This window comes from Rousettus aegyptiacus, unplaced genomic scaffold (genome assembly GCF_014176215.1).
Source record: "Rousettus aegyptiacus isolate mRouAeg1 unplaced genomic scaffold, mRouAeg1.p scaffold_m13_p_1, whole genome shotgun sequence".
Classification (NCBI taxonomy): Eukaryota; Metazoa; Chordata; class Mammalia; order Chiroptera; family Pteropodidae; genus Rousettus; species Rousettus aegyptiacus.
The window spans coordinates 149,829,015-149,855,534 of NW_023416284.1; the positions used below are offsets into that span (position 1 = coordinate 149,829,015).

Here is a 26,520-nt window from a genome sequence, read left to right on the forward strand (position 1 = left end):
AGATTACAGTCCTAACTTTACCCCCAAAGTTTGCCATGAAGTATTTCACTTTTACGTTATTTTCTCATTGCTCTAGTCTTTGGAAACAAATGATGTCATTCTCTTTATAGCATTGTGTTTTTAGTAGTGGTATCCCCATTTACAAAGTATAGTAATTCTTGATCGCTGAAAATGTCAAATCAAATCCTAGAAAACAGAGCATTCCTACGCGTGATGTTAAATTACTGCCAGCAGCAAGCTTTTTTTTTTTTTTTTCTAAAGGGGAAATGGGTTAAAATTAGATTGTTCTGGTGCTGGAGGTATTCTGCTGTTCTCCATGGTCAGACAGTGGGTAGGCTTGGCTCCATTCTGTACTTATTAAAGACAAAATACATACCAGGTGGTCGTATGCCTTCTTTTGGGGATATGTAAATATATGTGGGTATTTGTCATTCTATATTCCCCTTTAACTTTGGAAAATGTGGTGTTTTATTGAATAAGCCTTGGACGTTCAACCCTTTTTGCAAATAGAGTACTTATTTCAGCACAGGGAATCTGACTACTGTTTGCTTTGTTAGTCACATAAGAAGCATGGTCTTGTCCAAAACAGATTGTAGAATCAGAATATTTGCTAGCCACACCCCACCCAATTGTGTATTTAAAACTATTTTTATTCTCAGAGTTTACTTGTAGCTGTTTGAAGTGACTAGTCTGTGGCTTTATGATGAAAACCCATTCCACTTAAAACAGAGAGCCATGCTCTTTAAACTAAGTAACCTAAGTGATTTTTTAATATTAAATATGAATGATGTTTTTTGCACATCTAACATTTAGCTGCTATTAAACTCACCTATTCATTTTCACTTCCCAGGGTCATTCATTCATTCACCAACTCTTTCTTGAATACCTCTTATGTGTCAGGCATGGAAATAAAAACTAAGTGAATAATGTAGAGCCCCTATCTTTATGGTATTTAAACAGTGGTCCCCAACCTTTTTCTGCACTCCCACAGTCCTGACACGACAGATTCCTTCAGTCTTTGAGGTTCATTAAGATAGTTCTGGTTCAGAGTCTATATTTTGAAATAGTCCAGTATCAGTTCTCTTACCAGCTTGTTAATATTAGCTACATAATTTTTTGTTGTTTTTGTTCGTATGGTTTCTAACTTTATCATAGAAAATGTCCTTTATAGAAATAGAGAGCATAGTTAAAATCATGCAACTCAAACTAATCTCAACTCATTGCTAATCGATCTTCCATTCACCACTCCCCAATATTTTGAACAATTCTCGTATATTGTACCAGTTCACCTGTGAATATTTTAGCATATTTCTCCAGAAGATATTCAATGCTTTAGTTTGTGTTCAAATTTTCCCAGTTATGTGTATATACACACATTGTACACACACACTTTCATATATGTATATAAGTATACAAATATAAACATAGTTACACACAAACATATATAGTATAGATGTATACACACATAATACATATTCATTATATTTTTATTGATTTATTGTTTGTTCAAATAAGGTTCATGAATTACCCCTAATTGATAGGTCCCTGTAAATGTAGGTTTCTAATCCATGTCTCTTTTTCCCTCTGTAGTTTATTTGTTGAAAAGCTAGGTCATCTATCTCCAACAATTTTTTACAGTTTGGATTTTGTCATTTAAAATACTTCTCTGTGCCTTTTATTTCCTGTAAATTGGTAGTTAGATCTAGAGATTGAATCTCATTCAGGTTTGAAATAAACACACACTCACTCACTCACACAAATACTTTTTTAGCAGGAATACTTTATTGGTAGTAGTGTGTATTTCAATCAGGAGGCCTTTCCTTGTTGGTTGTCTTTCTTTCTGTGATGTTAGTAGGCATTGATCATTACCTAGACATTGATTCCATTCTGCCTTTATTTATTACAAAGAAAAGAAAAACACTCTACAAAGAAAAACACTCCTTCATTAACTATGTAGTTACCCTGAAGTACAGTTAGTATAGAAAAAGCAATAAATACCTTCATCAATATTTAAAACAATAAGCTTGTTTCCTGGCATCCTCCAGAAGTGGCCTAGGAGAGTGTTTGAGTATCATTATAAGCTCATGGATTTAACCATGTCTTATGTGTTTCAATCACGTCAGTTATTATTCTTATTATTGCTCAGAATTTTCCCCATCATTACCCAGCAGGCACTTTTAATCAGCTCGTGAATTCTTTTGACATGATTTCAGTAGTCTTTTATAGCTTATTTTTCTTCTAGTATTTTGCACTTTTCCTGGCCCAAATCTGTAATCAGGGACTCTTGGTTCCTTTTATGGGAAATAGAAATTAGAGATCACAGTCTGTGTGTCTGGGTCCTAGGGAGGGAGGTCATTGTGGAAAAAGCTAGGAAGTTTGTTCATGTAATGTTGGTTAACTATGAAAGACATCCTAACTTCATACTGATGCATGTAGTTCACTTTCAGGTCTCCTGGATGTATACATAACGACCTCAAATTTGTGTCTGTAGCTCCTTAGTCCCATGCTAAAAATCCCAGTTCTTATGACAGTGATGAAGTTATTCATTTGCTTTCTTAATACTCAAGAACAACACTGAAATTCACACCACAGTATTGAAAACAGTTAAGGATTATTTTTGTAATTCTTTTTGTATTACCACTAGAGCTATATAGTCAAATTACCATGTTTAAAGTCTGTTGAAATAACTTATTTCAGTGTAATAATGCTACCTTCTCAATTTACTATTCCTGTGGTATGCTGATAAATGTTTAACTTGCTTGGGAATGGGGGAGATCTATTTGCTGATGTCCATGGAACAAATACTCCCACCATAGCCAATTTCATGCTACCAAGGTAAATACATCTGGCTTGTAGAACATTAGAACATTTACCAAGAAAGAGTACAAGCTAGCTCCAGCATACCTTGCATATTTCTTAAGTCACATGTCTAAAACAGGGAACATTCGGAAAAGTGTGGCTTCTGTTATTGATCTACCCACCCTGTGTTTCATACTCCTTCTATAAGTAACCTCTTTATGAAAATTTTTTTTAGGTTTATGCTATTGTTTTTTAAACTAGATATTCATTCATATCCCCTTCCAATTTCTTAGATAAATGTCATTATAATATAAATAGTTTATTATACCCTTTTTTACATACGAGTTTATTTTGGAGAGCATAGCATAACATGTAAAGATGGTCCACATCCTTTTTTTACAGCTGCATTGTACTCCATTTATGATTGTACCACTGGTTTTTTAGCCTTTTCCTTATCAATGGTCATCTATATTGTTTCCTTTCTTCTGCTAATACAAATACTTCTATAGTAGATAATTGTGTGTGTGTATATATATATATATTTTTGCCTGAATGTCTTTGAGAGAGATTCTTGGAACTGGGATTCATGAGTCAAAGATAAATGCACATGTAATTTTGTTACGTATCATTAAATTCTCTTTCATAGGTGTTGTATCATTTTGTATTTCCACCAGTAATGTGTGACAGTGTCTACTTCCCTACGGGTCCTCAATAAGATATGTTACTGAGATTTTTGCCCATTTTAGAGGTACAAATTGAACTCTTGTTCTAGTTGTAATCTTTGTTTTTCTTACACATGGTAGAGCATCTTTTCATAAAGTTGAACCTTATTTCTGGCCCACTTTTCCTGTAAATGGTCTATATCTTAGGATTGTAAACTTATTTTCTGTGATATAGTTTACACATGTTTTCCTCCAGTTTGTCATTTGTCTTTTTAGTTTGCTTATAAGGATTATTTTTTAAATGCAACATTTTCTTTGTAAGATACATAAATTTTTGATTCAGAATATTATTGTTCTTTTATAGACTTAGAGCTGTAAGGGATATTAAGGGTCATCTATAGCGATCATTTCATTCTTCAGATGCAGAAATTAGTTTCTCTATCATGAATATCTCCTTCCCTAAGGTTTAATCAAGTTAAATTTCTGAAGTGAAGAGCCATTGGTGTGAGAGCCCATTGAGGGAAAACACCACTAACTAAGCTAACGTGTTTATCTCCTTACCCAAGCAGGAAACTGATTTTCCTGTTCCTCTAATCCTTCAGTCTTTCAGCAGTGGAAATGGGAAAAGTGCCCAGAAATTTAATTATGGCACTTGGAGACCCACAACTTCCACCACCAACTAGCTGCCTCATTCCTCTTGAAAAAAAGGAGGGGGAAAAAAAGGCTTAAAAGGACATTCGTGGGTGATATTACAGAGCCCAGGAGCTAAAAATGATCTATTTGTGTAAATAGTCATACGTGGTTTAGTGGTTAGATACTTGCTGAGGGTTTGAAAGGAGAAATTCATGCATAAAAGCAGGTGTTTATGAAAACCCCTGAAACTTCAGGCCAGGTCAAGAAAAACTGGGAGTCATTTAAAAAGTTTAAACAAGCGCTTTATATTCTATTTTCTATTACACATAAACTGCTACATTACTTAAAGAACTCATAGTTTTGTGCTCCAGGTGCTTAATGACATTACTGTCTTTCCATAGAAACCTGCCCAGTTAAAAATATAGAGTTACTTGGCCCCTTGACCTGAAAGATTCAAGGATCTTGGCCACCCAACAGGTTCTCAGCCATTTAAATGTGTTCCTACTATATTTACAAGTTCAGCCTTCACAAGACACAGTCTCTGCTAAGTTGGAAGAAGATATTAGATAGAGATTTAAAGTGTTAATTGGGGAAGTCACAAGGTGACACTTTTTATTTGAATCTCTTTGCTTCCCTGTTACCGTATTTCAGAACAACTGCACAATCGCCAGGTACAGTGGGTACAAAGTACCTAGAGGGAAAGAAGCACTGTGTTGCAGGTGGTAACACAGGTCACCAAAAAATCCACCCTCAAGACTGATGCTCATGCAGCTGTTAACTTGCTCATATTAACGATTAAAATATGCCCCTGAGTTTTCAGTTTCAGTAATGCTGGGCCCTAGTCTGCCTAGCCTTTGTTCCCCTGTATGGAGGATCCTCAACATGGGATTCTCAACTGCAGAGGGTTTGATGGTTTTTAAAAGAAAAACACAAGCTGTTTATGAGTTGATTTATAATTTAATTTCCCTTATAATATATCCTAGGTAACCTTTGACCTACTTCTTCAACTGCATATATTTCTTTTTATTTCATATGTTCAGAATAACTCAACTTTGAACTAATGATTAATCTATCTTTAGTTCACTCCTGCCTTTCAAATGGAATAATCATTTTTGAGTTGTCAAATACAACATAAAGAACTTAAGTGTCATGAGATAGTATTGGTACCAAAAGCCTTAAAATACATTTTAAATTTTGAATTATCCTATTTTGAACTAGGACTAGTATGTTCATCAAAGAATCTTCTTTCCAAATTTAAGTAAGTTTAGTATTGTGTATATAGTAAGCTGTGTTTTAATATAAAGTTTCATTAATACCATTTATTAATTTTGAGTTCATAGCAGTTTCATTGTGTTGAGTGTTTAGACCAGATTTCTGAGTGCGGCTGATGGTGTAGTATTAGAATCTATGTTAGACCTTGTAAAGAGCAGAACTAGTTTACATATACTATTAGAATACATTTGTGATTTCATTTTTGGATCTTTGTATAGAATTTTATATTTAGCATGAGTTAAAAATGACAGGGGATTGTCCTTGATTACAACTCTCATGTTAAAAGAATAAGAATAGGTTTTTGGATATTTCCTATTTTTGCCTCCAGTACTGGTTTTGGTTCTAGTTCCTCCATAATCCTTGATTTCTCACTTTGGTCAATATTAGCTTACAATTGCTTTTTAATTTTGCAACCAGTATGATTTGTATAATTGGATCCAAGAAAAGCTTAAAAAGGCATTTTGAGCATATATGACTGATAAAATAGTACAGTTATAAAAATAGATGCACGCTTATAATATACAGTACAACTATAAAAAAATACAGATATAGTGAGAAAAGAGAATTATTTGGCAGAAATTCTAGTAGGAGAATTTAGTAGGGAAACTTTAATTTTACAGCCTGCGGGAAACAATTGACCTTAACAAATATGGGGTTTTTTTTTGTTTTGTTTTGTTTTATTTCTTTTTAGAGGGGGACGCTTTCAGTTTAATAGTAACAATGTGTGGGTTAACTTAAAGGATCAAAGTTCTATGTTATTTGATACAAATGTTGATTAAACTCTTCTAGATTTTGGATAATACAATTATGATGTTGTTAATAATACCATTTAAAAGCTGGCTCCACAATAATACTGAGAAATAACTGTGTCAAGAACCATCTACTCTTAGACTATTTTACGGTCAGTGCTGATACAACAAAATTCTTGTACATTTTAGTGTGTATTCTGTGTCATGGTATAGCAATGTTGAACTGCTTTTAAAATGTACTTGATGTGCTACTGTTGATAAATTTATTAGAATTTTAAAGAACATTTTATGTGGCAGTGAAGAGCACTTTTAAATTTAACTTTTTAACACTTGATTTTTCATTTGAAAAGTGCACATGTCGGGTGTGTTTATACGCTATTGTTCTTTAGACATTCTAATGCTGGGAAGAAGGAAATAAGAATTTAACTTCGTTTTTTTGCTTAAGAGACATTAGAAATATTAAGTCATCTTTTTCAAGGTGAGGGCCATTTATATAAAAGTTGTCTGCCTTTGAGGCCCTAGTAAGGAAGGCACTTGGGTCTTTTGTGGGTCATTTCTTAAACAGTATTCTGTGACTATCACTCTGATTAGATCTGATTTAACTTTGTCTTCAAATTGGATTTGCATTAATTATCTTCATTGCATCAGGTACTTTGCTTTTCTCATTTGTCCCACACGAACCTTATCTGATAGATATCATCATTCTTAGTTTGCGTGAAAGGGACCTGAATGAAGCCAGAGGTTAACGAATTGCACAGGTTCAATAAGCCAGTACGTGGCAGAGCAGAGGGTTCAGAAGCCAGGTCAAAGGCAACCTTAACATTTTCCGTAAGAACAGACTATCACGTATTTTTTAAAAATACCCCTTTCATTTAACTTCCTCTGATTGTTACTTAAATTAATCAACTTCTGCTCAAGTTCCATCCCATATGACCTATAACTGATGTGCTAATGTAGCTGTTTAATCGGCTCATATACCTTCTCAGGGTTGAAGTACCTGCTTTGTTCTTATGGTCACGTTGTGCATATAGTCTGTTTCTGCTTTACATCATTGCTTTCCACAATTTTTAAGAACAAGGACTCCTTTTTTCAATAATTAAAATTGGGAAAACTTTGATGCATGTTTATAGTATATATAGTTATTTTCTATGAAAAGCAGAGCATATTAAAACAATGAACATATATGTATCTGCTGCAAGATTAAGAAACTTACATTACTCCTACTTTTGAAGCCCCTATGCATACCTCTCTAACTGCATTCCCTGTGTCTCCATGTAGGTAACTCTTGAATTTTGTGTCTATGATTCCCTCAGTCTTCATAGAAGGTATACCCTTCCGCATCTCGCCTCCCAAAACATATGCATACATATCCCATAATAACTTTTTTGTTTCATGTTTTTAAATTTTATTTGAAACAAATTATACTGTGTGTGTGCTTCTGCAGCTTCCTTTTTTTGATGCAACCTTATGTTTTTGAGATTTACCCATATTGATGTCTGTGGCTGTTCTTAATTCATTTTTCACTGCCGTCTAGTTTTTTATGGTATGAGTACATCAGAATTTACTTGTTCATCTGCTGATGGATATTTAGCTTATTTTCATTTGTTTACTGTTAAAATGCTGTCTTAAACATTTTTATACATGTTTCCTGACTTACCTGTAAAAGAATTTTTCTGGGACGTATACCTAGGCATAGAATATTAACTGTACTTATTTTCTGTTTTACTGGCTAATGCCAAGTTGTTTGCTAAAGCCATTTTGTGTTTTACCAGCAGAGTAGAAATTACAACCACTTGCTGTCATCTAAATTTTAAGGTTTGGCAATCAGTAGTTGTAAAATGCTGTCTCTTTAGATTTGTTTTCGTATATTCCTGATTTCTAATGAGGTTGAGGATATTTTCGTATATTTAATGGCCATTTGTTTGTACTCTTCTCTCCAGTGCCTGTTTGTATCTTTATGAATTTTTTCTTGGGTTGTATTTTGTTGTTATTGTTGACTTTTTAGCATTCCTTACATCTTTTGCGTGTTGATTTTCATTACTTATATGTGTTGCAGATATAGGGCGTCTTATATATCGTCTATTGCTATATTTATATATAAATAACTATATATACTATAAACATGCATCAAGAAAGACTCTATTTTAAAAAATAACCCATTGAGACCCATAAATGATTTATGTTGTTATTTTCCCAACTTTCCAGTTGGACTCGAAGCCATTGTATATTCAAGAGAAGACCTGGCAATTCTCTACCTGATGGTACAGAATGTTTTACTAAATTTTTCTTTTTGACTTTCCTTTCTTTAATGAAGATAGGTTATCATTCTTTTTATATAATTTGCAATTCTAAATTTACTTTCAAAGGTTCTACATTATCTATAATTAGTGGAAGTTTATAGTCCGCATTCAAATTTAAGTAAAAGTTATTTTCTTATACAATATAATTAACATCACATTTTCTTTATTGGAGTTTTCAACGTGAGAATTTTTCCAGATGAGGATTGATTAGCATTTAATTACTGAAAAACCTTGTACAGGGTCCTGATTGTTTTAGTAAGTGATTTTTCTAAGAAAAATACTGTAAATATGAAATACTTCTCGTTTAGAAAATATATAGGAATTCTTTTTTTCATAAAATTTTAAAATTACTTGGATGAAAACTCAAAAGAGATTTGTTGTCTCTCATTTTTATTTCTTAGCCCGTTTGTAGTGCATGATACAAATTGAATTGATGATAGAATATTATTTTTATTACTTTTATATTTATAAAACTGTGGGAGCTAAATGGATACCCTCTCTAAAATAACTAATATTAGTACAGTTCACAGGTGTTCCATTTTTCAGAATTTGTAGGACTAATTTTAGTAATTTAATTTTAAAAGACAGGAATACCACAAACTTTTATTAAACACCATTTTTGCTTTTTTTAAAGCTAAAAAAATGTTACCTGTGCATATTCTTAGAAAAAAAACGTAGTAGTAGAGGTTACATTAAGTTGAAAAAATATTTTTAATATAAAAACCAAGACCACATACAACCTAATTTTGCTACTAAAAAAAATCTGCTTCGTTTCAGATTTCTTATTTTGTATTAAATTATACATACTGCCAGGGCTACTTCCACTCTTAAACTCATTTTCAGTCTTAAAACATGATAGATGAGTTTGTAACTTGCATCTGATAATTTTGTTGAAATTTGTTGGAATCTGAAAATAAACATATACAAGAAGATGAGATTCTTTATAAAGTGTGGTGAAAACTTAAGTTTCGTGCTTATAGTATGAAATGTTTCAGCATCCTGAGCATCCTAATAGAACTCAGAGAGGTTCATTTTAGTGGCTCAGAGATAAGCAGGAAGGAATCAGTAAAATAAATTTATGACGTTCCCTCAACTTTGAAAAATGTAATTTGGCATTCTTTTCTTGTTTCTCTTAATTTCTTGCTGTCTTCTACAGACTGCTGAAGGTAGGCTTCCATATTTACCAGCTCTAGGAGACATTTTCTTGTCCTAAAGGCCTTGGTTCCATGTGCCCCATTTTCCTCACTCGTGTCAGTCTGAGTATGAGGAAATCAAGCAAATGCCCTAAATACCTCTATTAATTCTTCTCTATTTGTTTTGTGATGGGAAAAGTTTGTGGATAATAACATAGATATTTTGGGTTATATCTTATTTGGAAAAGGCTATGGTTCCGTCATATACATTTTGATATTACTGTGAAATCCTAAAGATAGGATTTTGTTATTTTGAATAATACTTAGAAGTAATAACAAAATGACTGATACTTTACTCATATTAAATTTTCCTCTGACATGGATAATCTTTGAAAGAATTGTTACCAGTATAGATAACAGTAGGATTAGTGCTGCATTTTCTCACCTTTTAAATATATTCGTTCAGAATGAATTTGTTCTACTACATATAGATTTTTTTTTCCTGTGGAAACTGCCAACAAGTCACGGCAGTCCTTTGGCCATGGTGAATGAATGGGAGTGTGCCATTGTTTTAAGGCTATTAATCAACATTGTGGTGCCACTTATTTGGGTGTTAGATATATATACATATGTATTTTTTAAGGCAGGTTATCATTTCATGGATAAGCCTAGGAAATGAATCCCTCAAAAAATTAACTATAGTAATTCATTTTATTATAATCAAGTCAAGAAAGGTTATTACTAAGTGTCATTAACTACAGCATGGCTGAATTTGTAGAGGTTGATTGTGATGTGTTTTCTCTATTAAGAATATTTTAAAGCTTTTTACAGCTTGAGAAGAAAAAAAAAGATTAGGAGCTCTTTCATTATGATTTTCACACAAATAAATATGGTCATTTGATTTTTTTTTTATAATGAGGATATCCATAACCTATTTGTTACTGGTATCGGCCATTCTGCATTTGCATATTTTATTTTCTAAGGCTTTATATAATTGGAATTATTTTTATAACTGAAAATATGCATACTAACATTTATTCTTGTTACAACATTAAAATGTAAACTTAAAGAACACTAACTTCCATTCACATACACTGAGCTGCTAAGTATTTTTCTTGAACTTGGTTTTTCTAGTTTTCCATATGACTTTAAATATGATTCTAAATATAGAATTCAAATATTTATATGTATTTAAATTAACTTTGATTTCCAATAAGCTAGTAAATGGACTCCTAGAGTGTATTTATAATCCATACCAGACTTTGGGATGACTATTTCTTAGACTGTACAACAGTAATATAATCTTTACGAGGACTCTGTGTGATAACAGCAAGTAAACCAGAGTGATGAGTTAATGATTTGTCCCTGATGACTTTCAGCTAGTTCACCATATCTCAGCCACAAATGTGAATGATAGGAGAATGAGATCTCTGTTTGGCATATAGTTTTAAAACAAGAGATCTTAGACTGACAGCATTGACTGACTGTTCTTTGTACAATTTTGTTGAAAGTTAATGGATTTGTTTTAAAATATGCTAGTTGCCAGCAGTGGGGACATGATCTGAAGGAAAGGATTTGCCTAGAGTATGGTGCTGAAATATTCTCAGAGTGAATGAATGTAGATATACAGAGATTTGAGTCCAATATATAATTAAAAGGGAATAAAGCAAATAAAGTTATCCAGGCTGCAGAAAAACATTGGCTGTGTGCTTTTTGAGTATGTGGCATCAACCTGTGATTCTAGATAGCTTGCTAAATGGACTCAATCCTACTTTGACCTGTCAAGTTGAAATACAAGGGACAAGAAGAAATTTCTCTGAAGCTACATGGCGTAATTAATTAATTAGAGTTGCTTCACCCAAGATGGGGAAATCCCTTTGGGTTAAAGCAAAGAAAATTTTTAGCTGGACACTTGGAAACTTTCTCCTTAAAAAAAGGAAGTATGTGCCAAGGATGAGGGAACAGGTAAATGAATTAACAAATACAAGCTAAGACAAGGAGAAATAATTATTTTATCTGTATCTTATAATTTCCTGTAATTATAACACAACATAACATGCTTTTCTGCTTCAGTTTGCTATAAATTCTTTTGGATCTACATTTTTAAAAAATCATAGTATTAAAACCAAATAGAAAGTCCAGAAATAAATGCAAAGGCACTAAGAAATTTAATATATGATAAATGTAGCATTTCAAATCAGTGGAAGATGGATTACTCAATAAATGGTGTTTGACCCATGGTGGTCATTTGAAAAAAGAAAGCATGCCCACACATCAGATACCAACATTAATTCCACAGAGATCAAAGATGTAAGCATTAAGAAAGAAATGATAAAATTGCCATTAGAAAATGAGAGAAATACATATTTGTTTAACTCTGAAGTCAGAAAGCCTTTCTAAGTATGATCCCAAACCCAGAAGTCATAAAAGAAAAGATATATGAATCTGACAACAATAAAAACATTCTGCATATAAAGAAAAATACAAGCAAAATTAAAGACAAATGACAAACTGGGAGAAAAATTTCCAACTCTTGTAATGGATGAGGTGCTAGTAGTAATATATAAAAGAGTTTCCTAAAAAAATTTTTAAAGCGAGATAGTAGCCCAGGTGAATAATGGGCAAAGGAGATAAACGGTTAACAGAAAAGGAAATATAAATGATTTTAAACTTATGCAAACACATGACTCTCATTCATAAGAAACTGCAAATAGAAACTGCTGCAGAAAGTGTAAATTAATACAGACTTTAAAATGTTTAAATGTACATGGCATGAGCTTTACCCAAGAATTCCATCTCTAGGAATTTACCCTACAAATAAAGTCGCATGTGTGCAGATAATGTATATACAAAGATTTTCTTTACACCATTGTTTATAATAGAAAGAAACTACTCAAATATTCATTGATAAGGCCTAGGTCTATTTTCGTACATCTGTACAGTGGAACATTAAGGAGTCATTAAAAAGATGAAGACTCCTTGTTATAGTCTTATATAGAAGAACATTTAAATATATTTTGAAGAAAAAAAATATGTGTAGAACAGAGTGGCAAATATACTTGCATAAAATACACATAATTACTGTATATGTAACACAACATCACATAGTTCATATACGATAGACAAGAAACTAGTAATAGAGGTTGCCTTTGGGAAGGAGAATTCTGTGAGTGGGGATGAGACGGGAAGGAGACTGACTTTTCATTCTATGTTGGTCTTTACCTTTTGAATGTAATAACATGTACAAGTATAATCTATTCCGAAACATATCAAAAGATAGAAAGGAAAAGAGAAATAATGTAGCATTTGTTTTCATTTTACTATACATGCCATCATCCAAAGTTTGGCTGCTTTTCTGAGCATTCGAATGCAGTGGCAGACAACTATCATTCTAAGTTTTAGTTAATGTATTTTATTTTGCTAATGCTCCCAAGTCTTGCACTGCCTTGGGATTCTTATTGTAAATGTCAGTTTTTATTATACTCTCAAAATATGGACATGTTAATTAATAGAAGTGTTAATGATAATAGAGTTTATTATATGTATTTTTTCAATACTTTTTTGGTTGTTAAGGAAGAAATGGCTAAAAGTTGGATGGTTTATGTAACAAAATCATTAAAATTTGGGATTTTTTTGTTTTTTTTCCTCAATGGGAAAAAAACAAATGAGCAAAATAATGTTTAATATTAAGATACACTTAAGTGTACTGACTTATATTTTTAACCATATTTTGAGTGATTAACTTTATAGGCAGTCATTTCTATAAGTAAACCAAAATGAAAATCAAACAAGGAAAATAAGGATCTAGCCAAAAAAATATTTTCAATAATATATATTACATGACACTGATCTATGTTACAGTTTATCCTAAGGAGCCACTTCTTTGTTTTTTATCACTATAACATACTAAAAATTGAAGTAATAGAAATTGACAGTGCTACTCAAACTTTTCTAAATGTTCAGGTATTTAGCCTATTTCATTCTTAAATTTTTCTTTATTATAAGACAGGTTCATAATCCATGGATAAACACTGGTGGACAGTAAACCAACAAAGTTCTCAAAATATATTTTGTCTGGCAGGACATTTTGGGGTAATTACATACTAGGTTCAGAATTTGAAGGTGTAGATGATATTATTAACAAATTCAACACAATTTCAATTACTCAGTGACTTCTAAATAGTAAATTAAGAACTTATTCATAATTAATAGCTTAAGTAACTGTTTTCATCATTGCAAAATTTCAGAGCGTAATAACAAAATTTCAGAGCATAATATACTAACAATCTTCTTCCCACTGTGTATGACAGGAAATCAAATAGACGATGTATTTCTTTACTAGATTGACTCTGCATTTTTAGGATTATAATCTTCTAAATTATTTTCTTGCCAGTACTAACAGAACACTGACCTATTCAGATGTCACTCTGGTAGGATAAATAAGTTGAGTCTGGCATGGAGCTTTCCACGCAGTGGTATTTGAATGGTGGGGACACATAGTGACACTGTTGCTTTTAACAAAGGTAAACCAAAGGACAGCCGTCAAAAAGGGTAACTTGGAGAAACAGTTATTTCCCAAAAGTGCTTCAGTGCCTAGTGCACACACTGAATTAAAAAGAAAATAGTTGAACTTAATGTTGATGCACCACATTAGTGTAGAGCCTGGGGTAGAACCCTTGAATCTGAAATCTCCATGTAAAACGAGTGGTGAAATAATTATAGAGTTGGAGAACTCGAAGATCCTTAGAGATCTTTTGGGCCAGTCTCCTTTCTTTGGAGATGAGGTAATTGAGAAGAAATTTAATGTACACAAAGAATCAGGAATAAGGCTCATGGCTATTTATTTACTGTTCGGTATTCTCCAGTTTGGTATAGTTGAATGTGTTGGTAAAGTATTCTGACTTTATTTCCTGTGTTAGTTTTCTTTGAGAATTTCCCCCAAATTATTGTTGAAGACCTGAAAGAAAGTTTGTGGACCATGAAAGGTGAGACTTAGATAACGTAGTTTTGTAGGCTCTGGTCTGGTCCTTTACAGGGGCAATGAGAGGGCAAAGCTTAAAAGATTTTTACAGTAGGCCAACCTAATTAGATGTGTGTTTTTAAAAGATTACTCTGACTGCAACATGCAGAACATTGGCGAATCAAAGGTCACTAGGAGATAAGTTAGGAAAATGGTGTCTTGGACTAGAGTAGTGTAATGTAATTGGAGAGAGGTAGCTAGACGACAGTAATATTTAAATAGTTTCCTACTTCTTAGAGATCGGGGCATTAATCTAGGAATATTTGGTAAGCTTACTTTTATTTGATGTTGTTTGACAGGGATTGTTGCTCTGTCACATATGCATGTCTTTTGTTGATATCTTGACATCTCTGGAGTTACATATCTTTCCTGATTTGCTCAGAGATTAGAATTTGCAGCTCTTAATTGCAATTTTCTCACCCGCTCAGCACTTAATTTTGCTCCTGTGCAGTAAATCAGCCCACTTCCCACTGTCTTCAGTGCCTGAATCATCACCTCTCCTCCCCCTCTCGCCCAGGGACTCTCCTATCACAATGGTGAGCCTTCCAATAGCATATCAACCATTTTAAATTCCATGTGGATATGCAAATACATTTTTATTATACATATTTTTCTTGGCTAATAATAGGTAGAAAAATCCTAAATGCTTTCAACGTACACTGTTTTTGGCTTATGCCCTTCAAAATATTGGATTAAAAGGCATTTGCAGGGCAAAATTTTATTGCATTCCTTCATTTATTTATTCACTTGAAATATATTGAGCATTTGCATGCTATTTCTTACTTGTTTGCTAATTAGGAGTATTAAATTTAAATAACTTATATGTGGTCTCTTGGTATGCTTTCAAAATTTATGGTGTTATCAAGGTAAAAACGTGATGTTGGGTTGTTAAATTTAGGGTTAAATTTATAGTCAGTATGTTAGAAACCATTACTTTTTATTTCTACTTCCCATTTATAATGGGAATAAAGTCTGCCCATTTTAGCTTTTCTGTGATAAATACCAGCTTTAAATAAAACTTAAAAAAGAAAGCAACAACAAAATATTTTAGTGTAGCCTGTAAATAACAACAGTTCTTTTCTTGATTATTGAGACATTTATAAACTAATCAATTTGTCTCATCAAGTATTCTTTTGTTTCTGGAGCACCAAGATGTTTATCTTGGCTTCTAAAGTTTTATAAGGACAGGTTATTTGGGGAGTAATTGATGCCAACTTTATTGAAAACGCCTATTTTATTTTACAAAGCTATTTCTTTGACTAAGATGCAGGAGTAGTACAGTGACCTAATTGATACTAGTACACCACTCCTTACAAAGGAGAAAGAGAAATGGAAATTTTGGAAGAGATGGAGTTTGTGAAGGTTGGTATTTCATACACTGCTTTAATAGGAAGCACTGTCTTCATTTCATTATACTTTCAGTACAGTCGACTTGTGAAATGTAAATGTTAAACTAGTTTGAAGATTCAGAATTTAAAATGGGAATATGTGGTTGGAAAATACAGGAGCTAACTATTTGATTCTTTTTCATCTATTAATGATCAGAGTTTTAACATCTTAAAATAGCATACAGTAGTTGACTTTTCAACTTCTTTTATTGCTTAATTTCCATCCCTTCCATCCTGGCCCCTGCTTCTTCACCATGAGATAGATCCCTTTGCCTTTTGTTTCAAAAATAAGAGAAAACATTAGATAATAACTTTTTCAACTTCTTGCTCCTCTACCTTTAATTTTATCTATCCATACTACCATGTCAGAGAATGAGGTGACTTGCTGTTTCTCCAAGACAGTCCAACTCCTGTAAGCTTGTTTCATTCCCCTCTATCTCACATGGGGCTTTTATTCTGACATTATTCTTCATCCTGTCTTCACTATATCTTTATGTAAGCCCCTTAACATATTCAAGACTTTGAATGCTGTAAAATAAAAAGGGAAGCCTTCCTACAGCCCTATATTTCCTTCTCTTTCCCTCTGTCCCTTCACAGCATACTTCTTGGATAATTGTTCCACACTCTTCTATTTCCTTTTACAATTCTAATATTCTTGACACCATTCTGTTGTTATTGATAAGGTCAACCAGAAACTCCAACACGTTAAGTCTAGTGATCTATTTTCAGTAGTCATATTACCATTCTTCTAAATATCTACCTCTGTAAATCACTCTTTCTCAAAACTCTGTTCTTTCTCGGCTTTCTTACTACCTCTCTTCCTGGTCTCCTTATCAGCTCTGACTTTCTCATCTTATTCCTTGACTCCTTTCTCCCACTTTGCTCATCCCATGAATGTTGGAATTCCTACAGGTCCTATGTTTTTTCCTCTTCTTTGTATTGCAGAGACTACCTGGATAGTCACATTCATTGTCATAACAGTCACATTCATTGTCATAACTTCATTCACCATTTATTTACATGCTGATTTCTCCCTTATCTGGTCTCTACCTAAGATCTCCTGCCTCTTCTCCAGATCCCTATTTCCAACACCCTATGGGAAACACTAGATACAGAGAATTAGGAGACTTAATCATCACCCTGATGAAAGATGATATGGAACTAAAATTGGAAGTCTCAGAGGGGACAGGGAAGCTAGGTGGTTACAAAATAGAAGGAGGTAGGATCTACAAAATCTATTTTATTGGGAAAGTAGTAGTAAACGAATGACAAGTTTTAAGCTTGACCACTTGAAGGTTTGTAGCTCCATTCATTAAGAATTGGAGTACAAGAAAATGAGCAGGACTTTGAAAGGTGATGGTTGTATCTTGGAACAAGTAGAGCTGGAAGTATCTGTTGTATGCGTATAGAGTTTCAGAGAAATCTGCTGTGGAGATAATGGACTTGGAAGGAACCCATCTATAAGTGGACATTGAAAACATAGGAGGGAACACAGAGCGTAGAAGGTGAAGAGATGAGCTAATGTCACAGCTGGCCATAAAAACATTCCCACAATTCTCTGGCTGTTTCTCCACATCTTCACAAGTAAACTTTGTTAACCATGGCCAATTACTTGGTGTACTCTTAATGTGTCATGTTCTTTTTCCTTTGTCTTAATACACATCGATCAGTGTCTGAATACTCCCCAACCATCTGGTGAATTTTATTCTGCAAAATTTAGCCTAAGTAACATTTCTTCTAGGAAGTTATAGTCAGGTTTTTAAGCATTCCTCTATCTGTGCTCCCACAGTGCGTTAGGATAGCACTTACAACATTTTTTTTCTGTGACTTAAAAATGTATAGTACCATTCCCATTAGATTGTATAGGCCTAGGACGTGTTTTGGCAAGTTTAAGGCCAGATTTACTTTTTTGTTAAGGTAGTAGAATTTGTGGTAGGATGTTTTATAATTATATTGCTCATTAAAGTATAATAAAAAAAGTAACTTAAAAATTAATGTTTTGCCATGTTAATATTTAAACATGACTTTTTAAAGGTTCACTAAGAAAATACTTCTGAGTTCTTGATTAGACTCTATGAGCTCAGCAGAGAAAAGAAAGTAAATTTAAACAATCTATAATCCCCCTCCATACTGCTTATATTATTTTTATAGTATAATAAAATACAGAGAAGCGATTGCTTTATACTTTACCACTAGATGGCTGAATTACATTGCTTCTGGACAAGAAGTAAAACCTTAATCACTCAAAGTAGCCTAATAGGTAGCATTTAGCAAAATGTGTCTGATATATAAATATATGTAAGTATTTATGCAAATGCACATATACATGCATACATATATATACACACACACATAAATAATTTAATCTTTGAAGATCAAATTAATTGGAATTAAGAATTATTTCTTTAAAATTTGTAAAAATTATAACCTCATTATTTTAGCTTTAATATATAAGATATATTCTGACAAGATATATAATTTTAAATCATATTTTGCACAAAATAGCCACAGATATCAGCTGTAAAAGTTCCACAGACATCTTAAGGGTTCATTTAGCTGTTAAGAGAACTAGTATTATCAGATGAGTACATTCAGTTTATATTTAAAACAGTGTTTTGTAGAGTCTGTGCAACTGGAGTTCAAAGTGAAACAAAAAGATAATACTCTAGTTCTTCTTTTAAATACAGTTTTAAAACATTTTATTCCAGTTTTTAAATCTTGAATCAACCTTTGGTCGTAAGCACCTCTATTTGGGGGCAGGCTTCCAGGACAATATTAAGTTAAAACCGCATGAAATTGCCACTTATGGTATCAAATATCAGCAATTTAATGTAGTTCAATCTAATAATTTTCTATTGTTTTAGTAATTTTCATTTTTTATATTTCATTCAGGTCCTGTCATATGGGGTTCGATAGGCCTTGATAAGTTAAGGTTTGACCTTGAAAGGATTGTTTCTTTATCTTCTCTGTGGGATTTTGTGGAACATACATGCACAGAAATGCAGTCTGGCAAAATAACCTCAGGGTAACAGTGGGTATTAGTAAATGCTAGAGTTTCCAAGTACCATTTCAGTGAAGAGGTACATTGCACTCAGATAATGCATGGTGTATCTTTGAAACTGATGTATAAGAGAATATTTCTAGGCTTAGTGTGCCAGTTGAAGTAATTGACCAAAACGATGTTAAATCATGGGTCTCAGATCAACGTTTGTTTGTAATGTATTTTTCTGCCTTGGAATCGCATTAATCTAATAGTCTAATTTTATTTTTGGTTGTTAGTGGTAATGTTAACACTTAAAATATGTGAAATTTTAAAATAATTGGTAAATATATTTTTTATTTTAACAAAACAGCAAAATATCTGAAGAGATGCTTTTGGCTAAATTAAAAGTTGCTGTCCCTGAGGCCTTGATCTTTTCCACTCCCGTACCCTAACACCATCCATAGTAATCCAGTTTCTTCTCAGGGAGGTAGGCTTATGACTTGTTTACTCTCTTGAACTTTGACAACAGATTCACCCAAACATGTTGTCCTCCTTGCTACAGGTGATCTTACTGATGTGTTTTGGAATTTTTATGTCAATCTTATTTTAAGTCTTCCAGCAAAGTGTGGATTTTAAAAGTACACAAAATTTTGTATTTGCTTTAAAAAAAAATGCTAGAACAGTGAGGTAATGTTATAATAGTTTGAAAGTACACTGTTCATGGTGTTTATTTGGTAAACTTACAGGTTAATTTAATTATGAAAGGGAGAGGTCCTCCCTGAGAAATATTTGGCTGTTTTTAATGATGGAATTAAATAATGTCTTATTTGTTGTGTTTTATTTCACTCATCAAACTAAAATAAAGCAATGTCTGTTTATACCTCAGGATTAATAATTAGGAGATACTTCTTAGCAGAGACATCTTATTATATTTCTCAATTTGGCTATAATGTCCTGTACATGAGGAAAAATAATGAATTGTTTTGAGAAAATACAGTATTTCTTTATGAGATAAAAATAGAAAACATCAATGAAGATTTAAAAATATTTTTTACAACAAGACTGTTATTTATGTGTTCTGTTGTTATTCCCTGTACAGATTTGAAATGAGGCTGTTGTAATAGAATGGGACTTAATTTTGACTAGGAGTTTATAGACTTTTATATGTGGCCATCTGAATATAACAAGGCATTTAAATATTTGTCTTTTGAATTAGTTAAAGGTACAATTACTTAACATAGCTTTAGTTCTTAGAGACATTGATAGAAAATATAGAGTCGTGATGGTTGTTGTTATGCAGTTTTCTAACTTCTCCAAACAGATCTGGGATAATCTGAGAAAGATAATAATTTTTCTTATTATGAATGATTCATTTATTTAGCACTTTATAGTAGTAGTTTTTATTTTAGATTTCTTGTCACTCATCAGCTCAAGCATCTCTTGGAAATCAGTACCACTTTCTAGGTCACCTAAAAAACCATTGTAAGTCAACTTTTGCCTAAGACCATGTTTTGATATTAAATAATATAATACATTAAGTCCAGTTTAAGAAATTCGAACATGTCCTTTACAGAGCTAAAGGGAACAATTTTACATGGCTTTGAATTGATCAAAAGTTACAAATATATTTACCTATAAATATTTTACATGTTAACAAAAGGGCACACAAGTGAATTTACCCATATAACATTAGTCAAAAATGCAAAAGATTGGAAGCAAGGCATATGACCATCTAAAGGGGACTGGTCAAATAAACTACAGCGCATCCACACAAAGAAATAATATGCTTCTAAAAAAAAAAAAGAGAAAGAAGAACGGGAGGGGGGAAAGAAGGAAGCTCTACATATACTGAAGTGTAAAGATTTCCAGAATATATAAAAGCAGGATACAGAGCTGTATACATTTTATGTATAAGCAGGAGTGGGGATCAAATAAGTATTTATACCATCAAAAAAAAAAAACCCACTGGAAGACTATGCAAGAAACTAATATAAGTAGCTACCTAAAGGCCTTAAGGGTTGAGAAGCTAGCAAAAAATTGCATTGACTTAAATCAAGTTCGGTAATGATCTCTTATAATGAATTATCATGATAGTGGCCAGTATACTTTTCTGATACGCCATCGCACAAAAATCTTGAAGTTATGTTAAGGTCAATAATATTTGTTTACTTTGAAAAAATAATATCAGTGGCCACTTGTTCCCAATCATCCTTCTTTTGGGGGGGTGGGGGAGGCTGAGGAGGGAATAACTAAAATAAAGAGTGACATTTCTCATTTGCCTCTTGTTTTTCTGTTTAACATTTTCTTTAGTGTTCTCCCCAGTCCCTGTTGTTCTAATTTTCTGACAGAATTTTGAAGTATGAAAGAAGTATTATGTAGTCTGTTTTTCAATACCCAAGTGTTAAAATTAGTTTATTATAGTCTGTTAAAGGATTACCTATGTTTAGTACAAAGTAGAAAGGAGTGTGTCATAAAGAAGATGTGGATGAAGTTAGGGAGGGGTAGTTTAATATTTTCTCATTGGGACTGGATGGGGAGAGTATAAGGAAGCCTTCCTGGAGGTGATGGTAATTTAGAGAAATCGGGTGGATGACACTTTCATAATATTTGCTTTTTAAATTCAGTATATTTTGAATGAGAATTACATTTGAAAGTTTTATTAAAGATATAAATAAATATGAAGATAATAAAGATTAGATGACAGTAACTTGCGCTTCAAGTCCTCTCCCTAACCCCACAGTACTTTCTCATCAGGACACAACTCTCCCATAATCCCTTGTGTTCTCCTCAGGGCTCCAGTTTATGCAGCCAGCCCTAGGCCATGAAGAAGCCTTTTACTCCCAGAAAGGAGGGTTGCTGCATCTTTCTCATTACAGCTTGCTCATTCTGTTTTTTTTTTTTCCTCTTTACCTACATGTATTCTTTAACACTATTTCCTCTTAACCAAATAGGACAGAAAAGGGAAGAAATTAACCTTGGACTGCAATCACCTGGATTATTTGGGGTGGGAATGGGGAAAACAAAACTAAACCTTACTTATATGTATCCTGGTATTTTCTATACCAGATATTTTGCCTCTTTTCCCTCAATCTCATGTTTTCTTGATTAATTTAGTCTAAGAGTGAGGATTCCTCCTACCCCATATCTTAAATTTAGTGCAACGCTCTAAGGTTATGTAAAACTGTCAAATTGTGTGGGGCCAGTCAGTTGTTAGTGTAACCTGTTTAGTGGAACACTAGACAAATAACTTTTATGGGCTCCCACACTCATTTCAGTTGTTGGCCACTGGTATCTTGGAAGCTCAGACAGTGGGAAATGAACTGTGAGGACAGGTTCAAAGAGTTGAAACTATGTTGAAAAACCTGTCTGCCAGAAAACTAATATTGAAGTCTTAAAACTAAATAGTTTTTTAAATTCGAAAAATATGAACATGAGTTGTTGAAGAGATTTGCGTCCAAAGAGAGATCAAGTATATGTGAAATTGCATTTTTTTAGGTTACTCTTTTTCAGTAGACCATAACAAAACATATGAAACCACAAGAGAGGTTATCTCCCTGCCCTCCCCAAATATGAGCCCATTTTATAATAAAACAAAACAAATCAAAATGAATTAGAATGGCGAAACAGTGAAAATGGGTGGAAAGATGAAAGCACACTTCAGTTCAGAGTCTTTTAAGAGGGAAATCATAAACTGATAATAAAAACTGGTGGCTGACCCGACCCATCTATTGAGGCTCCTTCTGAAAGCCTTGGGGCCCTTGATTTCTTCATCTTTTAGCCTAATAAAAGATGTAGAGCATTCTTAAAAGTACAAAAACTAAATGCCTTACAAGTGTTACAAGAACATTCAGGAAAATGAAAAACATATATTACAATTAAATTTTTTCGTACTTTTCTTTCCAGTCTTTTCTTCCTATCATCTGACACTTTCCCTTTTTAGAGAGAAAAAGCATCACATGTTGGCAGCTTGAGCTCAAAAGAAGGCAATTTCTCTAAACTCCCAAAACTTTCTAGTTTAATAGCTGTAATAATTACAAATTGCTCTACTTCAGTTTTTATTACATAGCTAATTAATAGTACCAATTGTCTCATGTTTAGGAGATATTTAGTGTTATAAAAGTGAGTGCAGATCTGGGAGTACTTTAAAGATGATCATTTGAAGATACAAAAATTTCAAACTCTAACTTTCATGTTAGTTCTGTGCATTTGCATGGATGCTTTCTTCCTCCTGTTTAAATTGCCTATTTCGATATCTCTTCAAATCCAGAAAAAAATAGTTTGTAAATGATTTGCTTTTTATTTAACCATTGCTTAGTAAAGACAAAAAGCTACAAATATAGCAATTATGTGAGACACAGAAAAAAGTATCATATTTTCTGTAAATACATTTTATTATCCCTTCCGAGAAATTGTTCAAGTACTAACAGCCAATGTTCATGCCCTGTTATTCACTTAATCACATCATTGGCCATATAAACCTATTGTCACATATTTACATTTCTCCTACCTGTATTTGCCGAAAGGGTCCCTAAGTGCTTGTTGGCTGCTCTTTAAAAGTCACTACTTTGTCATCCTGGTGGGTTCTTCAGTTAACACACAGTCAGAAGTTCATAGATGCAGCTGGTAGTGATTCCAGGAAGAGTAAAAAATAGTCCACTACTTCCAGAGCCCTTTTGGGGTCGTTTTTGAACTTTATACTTTTTTATACAAAGCTCTGCTGAATCACATGCTGGCTACCAAATGATGGTCTGCCTTCTGATTCATTTCCAGAAGAAAATAAATTTCTGTTGTTTTCCAGCAGTCAGTGACTTTTTGAAACGTGGATGGGGATTGGGGAATTCCATTTATTTGATCCCATGTATTAATGCAAGAATGGAATGACATCCTGGCACAAACACTTGCATCGAGATGGCTCAAAAACAAATCTTTTAGTAGTTTTAACTAATAAATCTAAATGATGTGTGCATTTTAGAAGCGAAATTACTTTGTAACTACCTCCTAATGAGCAATGTTAGGGAGTTACACAGAAAACTAGTTTCTTATACTATTCTTTAGGAAACAGTAATATTTTTAAAAATACACAATTATATGTGACTTTTTTCTAGCTTTATTGATTTTTATTCTCTTACCCCTTTTTGAAATTGACTCAGCTTTATGTTTATTCTTATTGAAAGCCAGAGAAATATAACCTTTTTCTACAAAGAGAAAAAAGAAACTTTGTATCAGTTGGTCAAACCTATTTTCTTAACTCACATGCTTTTTCTTAATTACACAGATTAGACAGTTTACACATGCATGATTATCCATTTTTTTTACCCATTTTTTGGTTTATTTTCACCAAGTCAAAATGTACTGTGCCTTATAAAATGTCCTGAGTGTTGAAGACTCGTTTTCACCTTCCTTTTCTGACATCATGTAAATAATTAATTTACCAACTTACTGAAACTTTGTGCCATAGCTATGACCTGTATTTTCCCAGTGTTCCATGGAGCTCACACAACACTGGTGGCCTTTTCATGCTGATAAATAGAAAACATTCTTAAAACCAGCTCAGTAGAATATTTGGAAAGTAATTCAGTTATAATCGAAATCCATGGGAAACTTCATCTTATATCTACTAATAATTTAAATATATGAACAAAATGAAAATAACACCTCAAGTGTTTTCTATTTAAAGAACAACTGAAATTCTTAAATATGCTAATTCTAACCTTGAAATGAGAATAATTTTATTTGCTAACTTTGAAATAAGAAAAGAAGTTATTCTTGTTCAGACTTCAGCTGATGAAGTATTTTGTCTTTCTAGTCTTTCACAGTTTTGTTTATTTGGTAAATTATTTTGGGACACCTACTATGTGCAAAGTTGTATTCAAGGCATGTTATAGGAGTTGTAAAGATGGTTGAAAACTATTTCTTGCCCTCAAAAAAATTAAGTCATACTCAGACGACTCAGAGCATGCAGTTGCTTTGGAATCATCTTTTTTATTAGTTCAAATAGAACAATTTTCTAAGACAAAAATAAATAATTTTGACAGATTAATTGTACCGATTTCATTTGATTAAACTCAAATGTTGTAAGTTGATAAATGTGTTATTTTCTTCTACCTCCTATCAGTTTCTAAATTGTTTTGAATTATTTTTAAACAATATTTATACTCATGTCTTGGAAAGTAGAGCCTAAGAAGAAAAGACAATACCCATGATCATTGTTGAGGAGTTATGGTTCATAGTCCCCAAGTTGTGATACATAGATATGATTAATTAGTTAAACTAAAATATAAAAAACTTAGTCTGTTTTTTTGGTATTTGTTTTCTGAAAAAAATTTTTTTTTCCCCCACTTTCATTCCTGAAGGTATTTTCCGTAGGGATAGAAGTCTAGGTTAGTGGCTATTTTCTTCAGTATCTTCTATTTTCTCTTGTTTTATGTTGAGAAATCAGTTGTCATTCTAGTTGTTCTATAAAGGATAATCTGTTTTATTCAGACTAATGTGAAAATTTTCTATCTTTCATTCTGAGCCTTTTTATTATGATTTTCCTTTGTATAGTTTTCTTTATCCCCTTTGGGATAGGCAGGGCCAAATGCCATTGTTTGATTTTTTTTTTGGAAAATTCTGAACTATTATCTCTAAAAATATTCTTTCTGCCCTTTTTCTTCTCTCTTTGTGGAATTTTAGTTACACATATTTTAAAAGACATATTTATTTTCCTTTTTATCTTACCCTTTCCTCAATATTTTCTGTTGTCTGTCAATTTTCTTCTGATCTGATTTCAAACCTCTTTTCTAATTCTCTCTTTAGCTGTGTCTGATCTACTTTTAAACCTATTCATTTGAACTCCTAATTTTGGTTACTATATTTTTCAGATCTAGAATTCCATTTAGTTTCTTTTATATTTTCCAGATCTTTGGCAAAAATCTTGATTTTTATTTTGTAGCTCCTTGAATCTTATGCATAGTTTTTTAAAAGTCTGTCTCATCATGTCATAGTAACCCCTGTAGATCTGGTTCTATCATCTGTTTTTTCCTCTCGGTTTTTGGGTTTTATTTTGTTTTCATGTTTTATTGCCCCTTTATGTATCTGATAGTTTTATATTGATATCAGCTATTATATTTTTTAACAGTTATAGAAAAATTTCGAGGCTTAAGATGATGATAATTTTCTACAGAGAGAACTTACCTTTGCTTCTGGCAAGCAGCTAGGGTACTCGCAATTCTAAGGATCACTTTTAATTCATTTTTCAAAAATGGAGATGATTTGAAGTTGTGCTTCAGGCCTTTAAGAACTGTGTTATGTCACACTGGCTCCTGGTGTACAGCCCTTTAGATGGCCATTGAGTCTGGAGGGTTTGTTAGCTTCCAACCTACCTGGGCAGACTCTGGACTCCACTTTTTGTGCCTCAAACTTTTTGAGGTTTCCTGGGCTTTCCTTTACCTCTTGGATTATCATTGCCCCTAATTCCAGGAAGATGCCCCAGATTTCAGGCTCACCTGTCTGGGTTTCTGTCTTCCTCATCTTTCTCCCTTAAATTTCTGTTGACTTTTCGGCTCTCCATTGCTTTGAAGCATATATTTTTAAAACTTT

The 26,520-nt window shown here is 32.8% G+C and overlaps 2 protein-coding genes across 2 annotated transcripts in view; one reads left to right on the forward strand and one right to left on the reverse strand.

Annotated features, from left to right (window-relative positions):
* COL10A1 (collagen type X alpha 1 chain) overlaps window positions 1-23,673 on the reverse strand; it is a 34,046-nt gene extending 10,373 nt beyond the window's left edge. Inside the window, exon 1 of the mRNA XM_016163619.2 lies at window positions 23,447-23,673. The gene's annotated coding sequence lies outside the window, so the exon portion shown is untranslated. The remainder of the gene's footprint in view (window positions 1-23,446) is intronic.
* Window positions 1-26,520, forward strand: part of NT5DC1 (5'-nucleotidase domain containing 1) — a 110,078-nt gene that overhangs the window by 26,165 nt on the left and 57,393 nt on the right. The gene's annotated exons all lie outside the window — the stretch shown is intronic.